This window comes from Cricetulus griseus, chromosome 6 (assembly GCF_003668045.3).
Source record: "Cricetulus griseus strain 17A/GY chromosome 6, alternate assembly CriGri-PICRH-1.0, whole genome shotgun sequence".
Taxonomy (NCBI): domain Eukaryota; kingdom Metazoa; phylum Chordata; class Mammalia; order Rodentia; family Cricetidae; genus Cricetulus; species Cricetulus griseus.
Window position 1 is genome coordinate 71,585,092 of NC_048599.1, and position 19,626 is coordinate 71,604,717.

A 19,626-nucleotide genomic window follows, 5' to 3' on the forward strand; every position below is an offset into this window, starting at 1 on the left:
ATGAGGGTGGAGTGTTTTTAAAAATCAAACGAATTCCATGTAAGGTAATTTGGTTTGAGTAACTACTTCTAATGTATACAACTGATTACACAGAACTTGGTTAATATCCTAATACAATGAAATTTTTTGCTTAGAAAATCAAGGAGTTTTTTTTTAATGACCTGAAACTTGCCCTGGAAACATATGTGCTATTTCTCCATTAATTTATTCTATGTTTGGAGACAGCAAACCTAGTGAAGTCTTGATCAAACAGGAACTCTAATTAAAGAAAGTATCTATAATTTTCATATGAAAAAGTTTAAATTAAAAGTGTTTAAAGATGTGTTTTAAATTGAGGAATTCTCTTCAGGATTGAAATTTTCCACATCAGAAGACAGTGCCATGCATTTCATGGTTCTGGATAATTACTAGATGCCAGCAGATAACTTAAACATAGCTTGGATTCATTGACGTTAATGTGTGACAAGCATTGCAGAGCATATTCAGTAATTTTAAAAGAAAAAGTGAAAGGATTTTTGAAAAACCAGAGAAAACCGCCATGGTGGCAACAATATAATCTTGGGCAGTAAGGGCAAGATTCTTTGTGTCCTGGTGATATTTATATATTCAACAAGTTAAATGGAAACCTGCATCAATTTAACTGTTAAATCATAATTAATGTAAAAATTAATAAGGTTAGATGGTTAGTCATCTATTCAAGCAAATACCCAATCTTTACATTAAAAAGAGTACTGCTGTTTTACATCATAAATACCCAATAACTTTGTTTAGATAGATTGCCTTGGTGATTTTATCTTCATCTGTTTTGTCAAGAAATGCAGTGATAAGTTCATTCAAGTAAATAAAAGTGACATTTTCATGGCTCCTAATAGCCCACATATGTTGGTGGTTGTTACTTTCTTCCAGGACCTTGGTATTTAAAATTTTAAATGTCACCTTATGGCATGTCAAGCTCCCATGTACTCTTCAATACAAGATCACTGGGAAATAGAACATGGCTTCCTCTCCAAAGAATGAAAGCCTTTCAGGTCCCAAATCTCCTGCAAATGACCCTTCCTGAACAGTCCTCACAGAGTACACAACACTTACAGTGGCAGGTGCTAGTAGGTCTGCCCATACAAGTCTATATTTCTTAAGAGCAATGACCATGATCAATTATCTTCATTATTCATGAATAAATAAATCAATGACTTACAAATGTATTCTTTGTTTATGGCTTGTTTCTTCTATCATTTACTGTATGCTATCCTACATGCTTCTTAAATAATGTATTCAAAACACAAAATACCAAATGTATTTAATATTGTTAAATAAATGTTAATGCATTGCTAAAATTAACTCAAATGTCAAGCATTAATGATAAATATGTATTGATCAGGACAGACAACAGAAAATGGTACAGGTAGTTCAGGACTAGAGGCCTCACTCTGTGTTCTTAGCCATAAGACAAAAATGTCCTTGGTTCTGTCCTAGATGGAGAATAGAAATTCCAAAAGTGTTTATCTCTGATCTCTGGTCTGGTTTCTAAAGAATTTTAGGGCTACATCTTCAGAGTGGAGAATATTAGAGTAGCATGAATAAAAACTGTTGCCTCTGAGCAAAGGAATGGAATCTGCCTCTGGACCATGCCATTGCCTCCTTCTTTAAGAGTTAATCCAGCTAGGCTCACCAATCATCTGTCCAATGGAACCACTCCTCAAGAATGCAGGTTCACCTTAAACTATGCTAAAAAGATAGGGAATTAGCTCTTTAATGGGATAATGTACTTTTCCTTTTCCCTCTCAGGATTTCTGCCCCTTAGTGCAGTGCCTACAAGTTTCCATGAGGTTCTGTTGGGTCTACCTACCACTCACAAAGACATACATTTTCCTCTTCCTCCCCTTCTGTATTTTTCTTTCAGTTACTAGATAGAACCCAAGTATCCATTTGCAGGTACTCTGGGCCTCCTTACTCCTTTTTTGAAGCTCCCTTCCCCACCATGTAGCTGACCTCCATGTCACCTGACTCAAATGTCAAGACTCTGTCCCCTTCTCAAGTTCCCACCCATAATCTATCATGGACTCTCTAAAACTGGCCCTCTGTACTCCCTGAATTCTCTAAAAAAAAATAACACAAAAGCCACTGACTGGGGCAGTCTGAGTAGCATGTGAAGCCCTGGGGTTAATTCATAGCACCTCATATACACAAAAAGTATTGATTTGATTAAAGATTCATCAAACCTAGAAAATGTGCTGTTTTGATCAAAATGAAGTGTCACAAATCCACACTTGCACCCAGAGTGGCTGTGTAAAGTCTCTTGACATGTATCTTTGTCACCAACTATATTTCTCTTCCTTTTGCTTCCAAAATAGTCAACATTAAGTAATAACGTATTTAAAGTGTTGCCTAACCTAGTAAAACAGGGTGGAGGAAGAATGAAAATTAAGACTGGCCAACTCAAGTCAAAGATTATGGAACTTACAAAAGAAAGGGTGTTTAAACTACGATACATAGCAGTGTATTAAAAATAAGACTGTTGACTAGACATTGGTGGCACACGCCTTTAATCCCAGCACTCGGGAGGCAGAAGTAGGCAAATCTCTGTGAGTTCGAGGCCAATCTGGTCTCCAGAGCGAGTGCCAGAATAGGCTCCAAAGCTACACAGAGACACCCTATCTCAAAAACCAAAAAAAAAAAAAAAAAAAAAAAAAAAAAAAAAAAAAAAAAAAAAAAAAGACTGTTAGGGAAAGGCATATAACAAGAACAAATTTGACAAGCCATGTGATTTAAATTCTTAGCTGACTGTAGCTCGCTGTCATTGAATAAGATGTGTCAGAATAAACAGCTTTGTTTTTAATTCCCCTTAGGGTATCTGCATTCTCCTCATCCTCCTTTCTCTTCTACCTTTTCTGAGTCTTAGAAGTGTAAAATGGCATTTGAAATACTTTCATATGTCCACTTTGCCTCAGTTTGATGGAAGTAGGAAATACAGTGTCTATGAATAGGGACTTTTTCTCCACACTTAATGCTAAGAGTTTCAAACACAAACATGGTTCAACTCCCAGCACACAGAGACACAAAAATTCAAAAGCAGTTTGAGCCAGGAGTTATGAAAAAGCACATGTCCAGGATCCCTGTGGCACATATCTCCACTGTAGCCACAGACTGTCATGGTGTTCCATAGCATTAGGTGCCCTCAGATGTGTGAGCAAAAATGAACTACAAAGCGTCAGTTGTGACATAATCTTTCTAAAAATGTTAAATCTGAATTCATCCAAGTCCTTGGATTAAAAGGCCTGAATCTTCTGGGCATTGGTGGTGCACGCCTTTAATCCCAGCACTCAGGAGGCAGAGGCAGGCGGATCTCTGTGAGTTAGAGGCCAGCCTGGTCTCCGAATCGAGTGCCAGGATAGGCTCCAAAGATACACAGAGAAACCCTGTCTTGAAAAACCAAAAGAAAAAAAAGGTCTGAATCTTGAGTCTAGGAAAACTAAGCAGTCCATGGAATTGGTCACATCTGTACAAAAGATAGTCTCTCTTTATTCTTATTAAAATGCAGTAATTTTTCTATTACAAATGAAAGGAACCAATTAAAGTTATTTCACCAAAGTTTTATAGAACATTTTAGTGGCAGATATCTTTAAGCATTCTTTATACTCAGCTTTTATTTACTTATTTGTTTACAGGGATAGAAATCAAACCCAAGACCTCACACCCTAGCCTACAACTTTCAATAGGTATGAGGCACAGAGTTTTGTCTAACTAAAAATACTGCAACTAAAATTCTATATTACAAAGATGAAACAGTATATAATTTTATATATACTTTGGGAAATAACCCTTCATGACTTTTCTTATTTCCACAAGAGGATAAAAACAGAAACTGTATATGAGGTTATTGTAGGTTAAATAACATAACATCTGTAAATCTCTTAGAACTATGAATGATCTATTAAAAAGTATGAAATGTTTGTCATTACTAAAATGAAGAACTATAAATGTGTCATCAAAACTAGACACTAAATATTATAGTTATAAATTCTGATTACAAAGTATGAAGCAGAAACTTGTCCATTTATCTTCTTTGTAGGATTACATATTCCCAACTAGAAATTATGTGACAAATAAGTGCAGCCTGAGTTAGCCTGTCATAACTAGGCTACCTTGTCCCCCTCATCCATCCTTACTAGCTCTATAAGGTCTATGCTCACACATTCCATCTTTTCCTTACTATAATGGATGAAGTGCCCTTTCTCCTGAGTTATACAATTGATCTTTTGTGACATCATTTTGACCTCCTTTGTCTGATTATTGCCATTTAGGAGGTAAAGAGACTTACTATAATTAAATAACTTTAAAAAATCCTAAATTTTACATTTTAAATAAAAATGCTTTCAGATGGTCAGTTTGCTTCAGTTTGATAGATATAAGGGATATAGGATCTGTGAATGGTGACTCTTCCTCCACAGTACATCAGTGACCTGAACCTTGAACACAGTTCAACTCCAAGCACTAGAGAAAATCCCTCAGAAGCAGATTAAACTGTGAGCAATGAAAAGTACCAGACATTTATGATATGTGTCCAATTCTCCTGCACCTTTTCTTTACTGTTTCTTCTCTGTGCTCTGAGCCTTAACTTTTATCTCTTCCCAGATTCCTTCCTTTTTTTCAGATTATTTTCTTAATTCATCCTTTACCAGGCCACTGGAAATTGGAAAATCTCAAGTCCTGGATATCCTCTTGCCCTAGCGATCACCATTTTCAGACACTTTACATATTAATATTATCAAGCTTGCATTTCTCACTCAGATATCTTCTATCCAAATGCCTGCTCAAGCTCTTTGCTTGATGTCTGGTGGCCCAGCCCTCCTATCACTCCTGCTCTTTTTCCCTGAATAACTGGAGCCAATGTTTTAAACTTAGGTCAAAGAAGTAATCAATTCTCTCATTCATTCATATGCCAAGTCCAACCAAACAGTATATTCTTTACAAGATATATCTTAAACTTTACCATTTCTCATACTTTCTTGCATAATTTTTGCAAGTCAGTGTCTGTCTAGATATTGCAGCAGCCTCTTCAGAAATTTGTCTTTCTTATTCCACAACAGCTCCCCTTCAGACAGCAGTCAGCATTATTTTTCTAAAGAATGTATTAGATTAGCCAAGCAGTGGTGGTGCATGCATTTAATCCCCAGCACTCAGGAGACAGAGGCAGGCAGATCTTTGAGTTCAAGGCCAGCCTGGTCTACAGAGCAAGTTCCAGGACAGCCAGGGCTATACAGAAAAACTCTGTCTCCAACACCCTCCCCTCAAAAGAATATAATAGATCACATCATTCCCAATATCTTCCAACAGTAAAATATAAACTCTCCCACGTAGCACAAAGATCTATGTGATCTACCTGACTTCTCATGGGCCTCATACTCCAGCCACAATGGTCTTACAGCTTCATTACTTAATGATAAAAATCAACCCCTTTCCTATTCCTTTGAAGCAGTTTTATAATCTTCATGGAATTTCGCATTACTATTTCATTTCTTTATATTTTATCTTGGTTTTTCTTTCCTTTGTGCTCTTATAGCAAGAAGTAAGCCTTGCATACCTCTAAATTTCTCAGTTATCAAGATATTCAACAAATAATGCAGCCAAATAAAGAAGTGCTACTCAATAGAAAATTTAAGGTGTCTGGGGACTATGATATTTAATACACATACTTGAAGAAATACAAAATGTATAGCCACTGGAATACAGGTATGTTCAAGCAATATTGAAGTGACCCAGGAAGCAAGAGCAGGAAAGATTCAGGAGGGTCTTAGACATAAATAAGCAAGCAGCCTAAAGGAAATACATTTGAGAATTTAAAAGTAAACCACTGGAGAGGAGGGGTAAAACCAGACTAGGTCATAAAAGCTAGGGAGCAGTTGGCTTTCTAATGCAATGAATAGTGTCACATGTTACAGAGGTTAAGAAAACAAGTGATTTTAATAACCCAGGAACATTGTTACCCTTTTCTACTTTGGGTAAATTAATTATATTAAAATGATTAAAATGAGCTCAAACTAATTAAAAGTCATGGAACACTTATCCTATTTGTTTAGTGAAACTCAGAGAGGCAGCTATTATATAACAGATATTCAATCAGAGTTGAAACAATAGTCTCTAAAGACTAATGGAGACAGCCATCAGTTAAGAGGCTGAACAATGATAAGGCCAGGAATAAGTTACTGTAGAGATTAAACTTCTGGGTTTAATGTTAAGGGAATAGTTGTAGAAAGACCTTTTCTTGATAGAGACATAATCATGACAGGACACAAACCAATGTATAAGAGGAATACAGGGAAGTCCAAAGAAGAGTGAAGGAAAATCCATCAGAGATAATGAGATGAGGTATAAGCAGGAAAATCAAAGGAATTAGCAACAAGTAGAGTCATTTCTTTCTCTGTTCACTTTTATCTGGAATTAATGAGCAAACAAAAATGTCTACCAGTGTCTGCCATATGGTACATGTCATAACTTACTGTCTCCCAATAGTCATTCCATCATAGTAGTTCATCATCCAAATAGACTTACATACAAGATTTTCTTGAAGCTACAAAGCCCTCTGCCTTTCCCTGCTTTACACGAGTGACTCACAGCAGTGCCTACTTAAGCAAATGAGAAGGTAGTATTTTGGTGGCAATTCCTCTGATAGGGATGCACATATTCTAATCCACACACCACATAGCCTTCTGATGTACATCCCGAAATAGACACTGAGAGTATGCTATTGGTTGAATGATGTATAGCTAGCATTTGAGCTCTGATTATGAAAGTTAGGACCAGACCCTGTTTCAAGACCCTATTATATAATTCAATAATACTATAGACAGTATCATTTTATCAATAAAACTTCAAAGCACAGAGTGGATTTCTTATTCACGGTCATGCAGTAAGGCCCACTGTGTAGCCCTGGGTGGCCTGGAATGTTCCATGTATACCAGGCTGGCCTCAGATTCATAAGAGATCCACCTAATTCTAAAGAGTCAGGATTTAAGGCATGCATTGCCACACCCAGCAAGAAGTCTATTTTTATAGGGTCAAATTTGCTTGGCAGAAATATGAGCTATTTCAGATAATACTCATGACTCTTAAACTTGAGACAAAGGAGTTATTCTTATATATACATGATCCTCCTCCGAGACTCAGCCAGAATATTCAAATCCATCTTTGTCAGTCAGATGGAACTTTGGAAACTGAACTAGAATGCCGTTAAATGACCTGGCTTTGTTATGTCTCACCGAGTTCAAACTACTCTTACAACTGAAATCCTCGACTATGTAATAGTAACTACTATATGAGGAATATGTCATATCTCAACTGAATAGACTCGAGTTTGATTCTTCTATGTGATTGCCTCTCTAAAACTAATGGCTGGTATTCACATCCCTACTTGTACTAATGACTTCCCTCATCTCCCCACTCCACTTTGATTCTTTTAAACCATGAGGACTCGGATTCAAGAACTAATTTCATGTGAAATAAGTGAAACATGCCTCCTGAAATGAGATTACAAGAAATAATTACTTATGGAAGTACCTTGAAAGTTTGTTTTTTAGTCAAGATCATAAATTCTCCTGCAAATAAGCTGTCAATGGTGCTGTTTTTCCTATTTTCTGCTACTGGAATTTATAATAAAAATTCTAGTCATAAATACCCAAATATCCATTGTAATTTATATACAAGCTTTTAAAAATTAAGTACAATTATGTATTTTTTGCATTTATTTTTAGTTGCCCTCCCCAGGGAAAAGCACACCAATTGGTTGTCCAGTAATCCTTTTTTAAAATTCTACAATATAACTAAATGAATTAACTTTTATAGTAATAAGGCACCTTTTATCCTCTGGATATAACTATGAAGGTAATCTGCTGCTAAAATGTTCTATAAAATTTTGATGAAATAACTTTAATCAGTTCCTTTCATTTGTAATAGAAAAATTATTCCAATTTAATAAGAAGGTAGAATAAAGAGAGACTATCTTTTGTACAGATGTGACAAATTCCATGGACTGCTTAGTTTTCCTAAACCCAAGATTCAGACCTTTTAATCCAAGGACTTGGATAAATTTAGGTCTAACATTTTTAGAAGATTATGTCACAACTAAAGCTTTGTAGTTCACTTTCACTCACACATCTGAAGGCACCTAATGCTATGGGACACCATGACAGTCTTGTGGCTACAGTGGAGACATGTGCTGCTACAGGAATATAGTGCAGGTGTGTCTGGTGCTTTTTCATAGCTCCTGGCTCAAACTGCTTTTGAATTTTTGTGACCGTGTGTGCTTATATGTATATATGTGCAGATATATAAATACACATGAATATGCTTAGAAAATGCAGATCTTTTGTTGTATTCTAATGTTTTATCTTCCTGTGGAAACAGTCATATGCCATATTATTAATGCTATTTTCCTATCAAGTGCACTGCATCCCTGTTCTTGTCTCCTAACGAAACTTGGATCCAACTCACATAAAACAATTGCCATTACTGAAAAATCTAGATAATACATTTCAAAGAAATATCAACATTATAAAATGCAGAAATGTTCCCTCTCTCAAGTATGGACCCACCAAACAAAGAACACTTGCTGCTTACATGCAGCATGTTTGCCTTTTAAGTTAATAAAAAAGAAATCTGTCATAAAACAAAAATTTCTACAGCAAAGATTATATAGAATGAGTATCATTTTTATCAATGGAAACATTGAGATACAGAAAAATAAACATTTCTAATATACACCGAAGCCCTTGCAAAAACTAAAATGCCAGGAAACAAATGCAGTTCGTATGTATATTGGTATAAAATAAAAGACAGTATCATCATTATCATTACTGCTACACATCCCCCAGAGACTTTTCTCCTTCATACTCTAAGAACAAATAATTATTGGGGTGTAGCAAAAATCTCCCTTTCAATTCTTATTTTTCGTACTTCTAATTTCCAGTCATTGCATAAATACAACCAAATGCTCTGTTTGCCTTAAACTCACACCCTTTAATGAAAACTATTGTCATTAGAATTTTGTCTTGATTTTTATTTTCCTAGCATTAAGTTATTGCTATGAGTTATGTTTATGTTATAAACACTGGGTTATGTTTACAGTCCATTTTATGTTGATATTTGTAGGTGGTTTCAAAAATTAAATTTTATGCTCTCAGCACAAATGCATGTTTATAAACTAAAATTACTCATAGTATAATATATAACAGCTGAGCCATGTGTAGTGGGGCATGCCTGTAATCCCAGCATTTCAGAGGCTGGATCAGGTGGATCGTGGATTAAAGACCAGAATGAGTTACAAAGCCAGACTCTGCCTCCAATACACACAAATGAATAAGCAAAACGGTACAGCTGAATATCAGATAGTGGACTGGAGAGGTCCAAAACTTTGGATTTCCCTGATAGCTAGCTTTCCTAGTGCTAAAATGTGCTATGCCGGCTACTGGGAAAGAAAAGTCATCAAAAGTGCTACCTAGCTGTGGAGCTCAAGAGCTACAATAGTAACCAGCCAGGCAAGATATACCCATTGTTGCAATAGTGGCATGACTTCTTGGGGTAACCAACTGCTTTCTGATTAGATTACAGGCCCACAAGAAGAGCTTATGTCTGGTACTTTAAGCCTGATTACAAATTTGTGCTTGGGGAGGTCATAGGCTCTAGTGGAGAACCTACTATCGTTGTTTTGTTAATTGGACATGTCAAACTGCCTTCTTCTTCATATTCATATTTGTACTGATGACTGAGTGCTGCTCTCAGCCTTCCTCAAACTCACTTCCTTTCTCAGTGGGCTGGGATTACAGGCATGCCTGTAATCCCAGCATTTCAGAGGCTGGATTAGGTGGATTGTGGAGGCAAAGGACAAACAAAATTGGAACAGAAGAGAAAGAGAATAGATAAGAATAAAGTATGATATGCATGTATGAAAATATCATAATGAAACCAGTACTTTGCATGGTAATTTAAATAATCTTATAAAATAGTTTCCAAAAAGTGTTCAAGAGTCTAAACAATATTAATGATGCAAGCTTCCAAGATTTCCACCTCCATTTTTTCTTTCCTGTCCCAATCAGCTCTCATACTGGCTATGCAGCAGAGCTAGAAAATAGGTCAATTCCTATGGCAAGGTCCTGGTTTTTCAAAAACTCTGGAAGGCTCCCAGATACTTTTTTATGAATTGCACAGCAGAATTTTGAGAGTATATAAAGTGTTGTTTCAAAGTCATGAGGCTTGCCTGTGCTTGGCTTGAAACAACAAAGAAGTTCCTATCAAGGATAAGTCTAACCAAGCTTTGACCTGGAGCAACAGTGCTCCAATGGCTGGTCAGTACCTACCTGAGCTGATGCTGAACACACATGCACACACACACACACACACACACACACACACACACACACACACACACACACACACACAGGCTTCATTTTAAAACAAAAAAAAATGAGTAGATAAAATTAAGTAAAATTTTGTAAAAATCTTAGAACAAGTTTACATGTAAAAATATTTATTCATGGAATTAAATGTGTAGAATATGTAACCCATAAAGAATCAATTTAAGTCAATCTCACAATGTTCACCAAGAAATATAGGCTAGAGAAATGACTCAGCAGTGAGGTGTACCTGCTGCCCTACCAGAAAATCCAGATTTGATTTCCAGCACCTACATGGCAGCTCACAACTATGTGTAACTCCAGTTTCAGGGAGTCCTGATCCCTCTTCTAGGTTTCTCTGAGCACCAGATACAAACATGGTGCATAGACACACATGCAAGCAAAACACCTGAACATGTAAAATAAATATGCAAATAAAATATTTTTTAAAGAAAAAAATAGGATAACCTTGGACTCATGATCTTCCTGGACTTGACCCCCGAGGTCTGAGACTACAGAAATGTCCCATCATAACAAACATCTGTTAGTAGCTTTTAACTCACCTGCATTACAAGGAATAATATCCCAGGCCTGCAAACCTGGCATTATATTTTATGATGACTAGGACAGTGGGAATAAGTTCACTGCAGAGAGGCCTGTGCCTGCCCAGAGGAATATCTGATGATACCTGTCATCTCAGTACCTCCCAGTCAGCCCTAGAAAGAGACCTGGCTCATAGTACCTGGTCAGGGAACATGGTATTATGGTCAGGAGTAATATAAGAGCTGAAGGAAGAAGTGAAACATTATGAAACACCACCTTTAGTATGGCATGGCCATTGTGTCTTTGAATTTATAGCAGCTGTTATTACCTGCACAAGACTGGGCACATAAACACTGGCCTGGATGTGAGGCTCACGAGGCCCCATCCCTCCCCAGAGACTGATAACAGTTAATAGTTGCTGGAGAAGAAAGAAAAGTTTCCTTTAGTGGTGTAGCCACTTTAAATAACAACTTCTCCATGTTTCTATAAACAATACTAATAAAACTAATGATTACCAAGAAAAGAAAGGCAGACTGACAGACATGAAAGGGAGCAAGAAAAGGTAGTCAGGGATGAATATAATCAGAATACGTTGTATTTCAAAAGGACTTATTTTTTAAATTGTGGTTGTGCACCATATAAACATGATGCCTATAGAGATCATCAAAGCATCTGCATCCCCAGAGCTGGAGTTAGAGGTGGTGGGAGCCAAACTCAGGCCCTCTGGAAGAGCAGAAAGTGCTCTTAACTATTGAGCCATCTCTCTAGGCCCAGAACACATGATATACATATATGAAAATAATGAAGCTTATTATGCATAATTAACATATTCTAATAAAGAGAAAAATGAAATAGAGAACTTCAATCCACCAAGCATCAAAATCCACACCTAGAGTATCACTCAAGCAGACTCATTTCCACCCCAGGTCTAAGGAAGACACACACAGGGGCTTATATGATCCTGTGCTATCAGATCTGGGAAACACTCCCCAAACAAAATGTGGAAAGTGCGATTAATTAGCAATGCCAAATACACTACAAAAGAATGACAATGATGATTCAAACTATCACTAGTATTTCAGAATTAGAGAAAGGTTTTCAAACTCCTAACCTAGGTTATCAACAATTATGAGTGGAATAAATCCTAACAACAGTGACTGTGATCTTAGGATAATAACAGCTGCTACTTCATTTGGCAGTAGTAAGACTCGAACCCAGGGAATTAAAACGTTAGTGCTAGGAAAACACTCCACCCATAAGCTCTCTTAATTTCTTTCTTTCCTATTTTGAGACAAGATCTCACTAGTGGTCAGATTACACATGCTGACCCTGCAACCCAGAGAGACTGAGACAGGCCTTGAACTTTCCATCCTCCTGCCTCAGCCTCCAAGGAGCTGAGATTGCAGATCTGCACCATCAAGCTTGGTGGTTTCATGTCATTTTAAAGTAATTATGTATACCTTTTTAAATGACTCTCTTATTAACTCCTGTTTTCAAATGAGAAAACTGAAACCTTTCACTAACTTGGGGGCACCTCAGTGTGGCTTAAATAATATAACATGGGCTTGAATAGGTGCATTCGGATTCAACTATATTTTTCCTCATTATTTCAAGGGTTGTCTCCTCTTTCCTGAAATTAATTAATTAGCAAATTTATTGATTTGTTTGTTCACTGTAGTGCTTGGGATGAAACCTAGTGCCTCCTGTCCCTTAGGTAAGTACTCAACCTGCAAGCAGGCCAGTCCCCGACTCCACACTGTTAAGGAATAGTTTAATCTAGAGAATAAAACAGGTGCTTTGAAGATTTCAGAATTTTAGTGGCCAAAAAAAAAAGCAAAACTCACTATGACTACTCCAGAAAGTCCACATTTAAAAATTTACATATGTGTACATATGTAAATTATTTATTATATATAATTATATATATATAATCACATTCATTAAACTTAAAAGAGAAACAAATGCTCACCTACAGAAGACTTAGATAGCATTACCTGTCACCTTGAGCAAAGTGACAGGCACTATGAACATCACTGCTACAAACAGAAGAGTAAGTAGCCATACCCCAAGTCAAAAAACAAATTCCACAACTTTTGAAGCAATTAAACTATATATGTGTCCTCTGACCACAGTAGAAATAAATGGAAACCAATAACATAAAAATATAGAAATCCCCCAATAACTGTAAAACAGCACATTTTCATCTTTATTAATAGAGGAAAAAGTCACAAGTAAACAGCACTTGGGAGGCTGAGACATGTAGATCTCTGTGAGTTCGAGGCCAGCCCAGTCTACAAAGAGTTCAAGAACAGCCAGGACTGCTACACTGAAAAACCTTTCTCAACCGCCCAGCAAAAAGTAATAGGTAAGTAAAAATGTAACAAATCTTCAAAACTAAAGAAATATAAAAGCACAGGATATTGAAATTTGGTATGCACAGTAAGTCAGTTGTCTGGAAAAAATATATACCATTAAATGTTAAAGGGACAGAAGTAGAAAGGTCTCAAAACAAGTATACCAATTTCCATGTTGAGAAGCAAGAAACAATTAAATCCTGAATAAATGGGAGTAAGAAATTAATAAAGCATAAAGTCAATGAAATGATAATAAATAAGATAAAGTAAACCAAATTAATTGAAGGTATCAATATCCCTAATCAGCTTTTAGCTACATCAATTTAAAAAATATAGAGGTTAGAAATTATCAGTTTTAATAATTCAAAGACAATGTGCACATATTTTAAATGGATAGTAACAGAATAGTAGTCATATCTTTATGTCAATCAATCTGTTATTTTAAATTAAAGGGAAAAAAGCCTTCAATGATAATTAAAAACTAAATATCAGTCTAAAAAAGAGGAGAAGGAAGGGGATAAAGGGGAAAGAAGAGAAAAAATAGACTGGACTGCAACGGAAGAACAGAAAATGTGATGTGTGGCTTCAATTTCCAGTAAAATGTAAAGGTAGCTCAACAAATGAAAAAGTTAGTAAAAAGCAATGCTCAGCACTAACACCATGAAGGCCAGAGAGTTCATCTCAATCAATTCAGAAGAAAGCATTAGCCAAAATTCAACATGGTATTGTTAATACTACAAAACAGAAAATATTACAATCTCATAAAAGCCATGTATGAGAGTCCATGCTTAACAACATATGCAAAGTAAGAGAACAAAAGCTTCCCATGCTAAGACCAAGAGTAAGACAAAGATGCCCATTTTCACTACTATTCAGTGTTACAAGAAAGTCTTGGCCAGAGAAACTATTAGGACAAGAAATCACAGGTGTCCAAAGATAAGAAGAAATAAAATTTTATGTTTACAAGTGAATTTATCTAATCTGTAAAAAGCCCTAGAGATTCCACACATAAGAACACTGCAACTAATAATTTCTACAAAGTTTTGAATACAAAATCTACATATAGGATCAGTTGCATTTGTATACACAAACAATGGCCAATCAAAAAAAAAAGTGTTAAAAGAAAATCTTCATTACCAAAAAGGACAAAAGCCCCTAAGAACAAATGTAATCAAGCAGATGAAAAGTTCATATGGTATAAGCTATAAAACATTGCAATATTAAATGAAAGCAGACATAAATAAGTGGAAAGACAACCCATGCTATCAACTGAAGTCTTAATATTGTTAATATGTCCATATGATCAAAATTAGCCTAATAAGTCAGTGCAATCCACATAAAAAATATCAACAGCATTTTTGTAAAAGCAGAAAAAATTATATAATTCACCCCAAAACACACATTGGCAGAACAATCTTGTAAAAGAAGAATGAAGTCACAGACATCATATTGACTGCTTTCAAAACATACTACACACTAGGCATGGTAGTACATGCCTGCAATTTCAGCACTCAAGAGGCTTGGCCCTGGGTTCAGCCCCAGCTATGGCTATATCACTTGGCAGCCTATCTCAAAAACAAACCAATAAAACTACACTACAAAGAAATAATAAAGACTGTGTAGACCTAAAGATACATAGACTATTGGAATAGAGAGCCCAGAAACAAATCCTTATCTACATGGCCAAATGATCTTCCACAAGGATGCCAAGAACAAACAATAACAAACGGATAATGTCTTCAAACAATGTTGGGGAGGACTGCATTTTCAGAAGTTGAGCCAGAAGAGGTAGCTTAGCTCATGCCAGTAATTCCAGCTCTCAGCAGGCATAAACAGGGAGATAGATCATTGAAAGTTTGGGGCAGCCTGGTGTACACAGTGAGTTCCAAGACAGAGACACAAGATTCTAAGCATCTTTCAATGCTGAATATTACTTGAAAGAAAATTAATTTTCTCAATTAAGTTTAATTTTTATTTTTCTCCCATTACTACAAGTAGCTGCTAATGTGAAAAGTAAAATCAGATTTAAACAAAATAAAGAAAATATTCATTTGCCTATTAGTGCTATGCAAGTGAATTACTTTCAAGAACTATGTATTGCCATTCTAGTGTAACTTCAGGGAGCCAGCAAGATTGCTCAGTGGGTAAAGGCACTTGCTGCCAAAGCAGACCACCTGAATTTTGTCAGTCCCCAGAGCCCACGAGGTAGAACAGAGGACAACCCCTGTGAGTTGTCCTCTGATATTGATGCACCTCCTCCCTCCCCTGGACACACATACATATACACACAAATAAACAAAAATTGTAATCTAAATTGAGCTTTAGTACACACTGCCCAAATGCAGTGGCCTTCTACAGTAACCAAGCACTTCAGAAGCTCAGCTTCCCAGGCTTAAAACAGGATCTTAAACCCATCGTGAATGGATAGCAAACATCTTATTATCATTATATGTGGATAAAATTATACAGTGGTGGCTCATCATTGTTGTTAACTTTAATACATCTCAAATCAACTAAAACCCAAGAAACTGGGCACACCATACCACAGTGGCAGCCCACATCAAAGAACATGAACCAAGGAAGTTTTTGCTGTTTGCTTGCTTGCCCTCACTCTCGCTGGCAAGTTCATAAATCTTGTTAGAGATACATTTCTTCACTGGTATTATAATCTACTTCTTTGGGATTCCAATGATGACTGAAGACAAGTTGAGACACCTAGCTGAACAACCACTGGATTCTTGGCCTTTCTGTAGTGAGACAGCCATTATCAGACTAGCCATACCATAGCCCATAGCCTTTCTTTAAAAAACAAAAACCCTTTTAGTAAATATAGACACATTCTATCAGTTCTGTTCCTCTAGAGAACCCTGACTAACAAACATCCAAAGATACAGTGACAAGATAACTGAAGACATTACTCTAAAGCTTTTACCCATCACAAACTATATGCCACCTACACAGGTTATAAATCAATTATCTTTATAAATAGTTTAGTTACTATATAAATTGAGCAATTATATATATTAAGAAATTTTTTGATAGAATTAATTTTATTTGTAATCATGTAAAAATACATGTAATGGTTCTAAAGTTCTATTTGAACATTTTTTATGTACTATACCACAAAACTTTTGAAAAGTAGATCGTTCTCATACTTGAAGAGGCTTATTTCTATAATGCCCTTACTGCTTCAATGTAAACTCTTCATCTAACTGTATTTGCTGTAAGTTTTCATTATCTTGCAAACATCACAAATATCTTCTTATATCAAAGTATAATGTGTCTGGAAATATATTACCTACCATGGTCTTCATGCCATGGCTATCTGTATCTTTATTTCCAACCCTCCTCACCTCCCTTTCATACTCTAAAAGTGACAGCAAGTCATTTGACCATTGCCAGTCTCACCTCATGCAAGTACTTTACTACCTTATGTGAGTTTCCATAATATATAGTATCTAAATCATATATTTTAACACTTATATACTAATACTTATATTTCTTACAAGTTTCCCTTGGGTATTTTTGTCAACAAAAGAAGAAAGCAAGCTCCCTAAGGCAAAACATTGGACAGTTTTATTGCATGCACATTGCTAGTTCCTAGTATGAGCACACATGAAACAGAAGGAAACCTCAACAAGTGAACTTCGTTTGTTTCTCTAATCATTACTTTTTGGGGGAGATGGGAGATCTTTACTAACCAAACAAGGCAAAATGAGTTTAATGATTAGCAAACTCATAGTCTCTAAAGGTGTCACACGGTAAGTTCATTTATAGGATTCTCAGAGACACTGAAGAGCATAAAGATATGTCTACTTGACCACTAGATAGTGAATAGATTGTGACCATTGTATTTGTTTGCCTGATTTCTGTTTGATCTTGTTTGTGGAGGAAGACTAGAATGATGCATTTACGTCTTAGTTACTTTCATATGACTGTGCCAGCAATATCCAAGAAACTATTTAAGAGAAGATTTATTTTATCTTGTGGTTTCAGCCAGCCTGGTGAGTAAGGCATTGTAAAGAAGGCACCAGAAATGTGCTGGAAGCTGCTCACACCATGGCAAACCAAGAAGCAGAGAAAATGCTGGGGATCAGCTTCAAAGGTGGCCCCTGGTGATCAGTGGGGCTCACCTTCTGGACATTATACAGCCTCTCAAAATAATGCCTCCCCCTGGAGAACAAGTATACAGAACATGATCATGTTGGGGGACATTCCAGATTCAAACAGTAACGTCTACTTGATCACAACACTGAATTTAATTATGAATGTTAAATGACTTTCCATTATTTTGTTACTTGTGGAAAGAGTGATCAATGCCAGAACTGCATGTGGAATATTAGCATCAGTTTCTTTCTTTGAGAACAGCATTGTCCACTCGAAATTCCAAGTGATGATATAGCTACCAAGCACTTGAAATGTGGCTGGGGAGACTGAAAAGCTGAATCCTCACTTTCTAAGATTTTACTTTCTCTCCAAGACTACATGAGGAGGGTGGAGGTTAAACATATATAATTCAAAACTATGAACAAGAAATATTCTAAACTCTAAAACATTCTGAGTGCTGAAGAACATCGCAGGCAGAAAAATTCACTCTTCGTAGTTCACAGACAACATGAGTGTGCACTACAAGTGCTGTATAAATTTTCCTTTTAGGCTATCTGTATGAATTGTATATGAAACACTGGTGCATTTTAATCTTCAAAATTGAGTCCTATTCCCAAGATATCTTGTTGTCTATGTGCATATATTTAAAAACCCAAAGCTGTCTGAAATCTAAGTCAGTTTCAGTCCCAAGTATCTCAGAAAAGGGATCCTCATCTTATATCACTCTACATTATGCCCTCACCTACAGTCTGCCAGTCATGGCATTCCTGATCATAACTGTGCCCTTTAATTGTGACATGCTTCTCTGAATGTTCAACATTTACTTTTCAGTGGTGTATATTAAAGGTTGATATATTAATTATTGCTATGTTCTCTCTCCATAGATGATTATGCTTTAGAAAATTAGATAAAAATCAATAATCCCAAAAATGTTTCCATTTAAGAACATTGCCAGAGGAGCTAGGAAACAAGGAGAACCCAAGAGAAGATTGCATAGTCCCTTGAAGGGAAAGGGGGCAAGAACTCCTGAGCAAATTGGGAGCACAGGGGGAGAAGGGGCAGAGGAAGAAGGTGGGAAGAGGAGAAGGGAAGGGAGAAGGAGAACAAGAGGACTGAGATGTAGGAATAGAGGAGAACAAGAAAGGAGATGCCTTCTATTTGTAATAGCCAGAAACTGGAAGAAGCCTAGATGCCCCTCAACCGAAGAATGGATAGAGAAAAATGTGGTACATTTACACAATGGAGTACTACTCAGCAGAAAAAAACAATGGAATCTTGAAATTTGCAGGAAAATGGATGGAACTAGAAGAAACCATTCTGAGCGAGGTCACCCAATCACAAAATGACAAACATGATATGTACTCACTCATATGTGGTTTTTAGACATAGAGCAAAGGATTGCCAGCCTACAAGCCACACTGCCAGAGAAACTAGTAAACAAGGAGGACCCTAAAAGAGACAAACTTTCTCCCCTGGAGAAGGGGAAAGTGTCACCATCCCCTGAGCAAATTGAGAGTATGGGAAGAGGGGGGAGGGAGCTAGGAGAATGAGAAGGGAAGAAGAGGAAGGATGCAGAGGTCATGGGGGAGCAGGAAGGTTGAGTCAGGGGAAGAACAGAAGAAAGGGTATGTGATAAGTAGGCTTTTAGTTGGAGGGATGGTAGGGAAGGACGGGAGGGAGAAGGGAACTGGGATTGTCATGTAATTCAATCTTGTTTCTAATTCAAAAAAATGATAAAAAAGAAATAAAGACAATAAACAATAAAGCAAAGAAAGAAAGAAAGAAAGAAAGAAAGAAAGAAAGAAAGAAAGAAAGGAAGGAAGAAAGAAAGAAAGAAAGATGGCTTGATAGAGGGAGACAGTATAGGTTTGGAGAGAGGTCTGGCACAGGGGAAGTGTTAGGGGATCCACAGGGATGAACCCAACTAAGGATCCAAGCAGTGGTAGAGAAGATGCCATTGATGCCCTTCCCCTATAATGAGATTGATAACTACCTTGGTTACCATTCCTAGAGCCTTCATCCAGTAGCTGATTGAAGCAGAAACAGGCACCCACAGCTAAGTACTGAACCATACTCCTGGAATCCAGTTGCAGAGAAGGAGGAGGGATGAGCAAAGGAGTGCTGGAGAAACCCCCAGAAACAGTTGACCTAACCTAGTGAGAGCACAGAGACCCTAGTTGTAAAGCTAAGGAGCCAGCATTGGACCGAACCAAGCCCTCTGAATGTGTGTGCCAGCT

General features: G+C 36.8%; 1 protein-coding gene across 1 annotated transcript in view; it reads right to left on the reverse strand.

Annotated features, from left to right (window-relative positions):
- The window catches only part of LOC118238488 (doublecortin domain-containing protein 1-like), a 176,162-nt gene that overhangs the window by 92,929 nt on the left and 63,607 nt on the right, over positions 1-19,626 (reverse strand).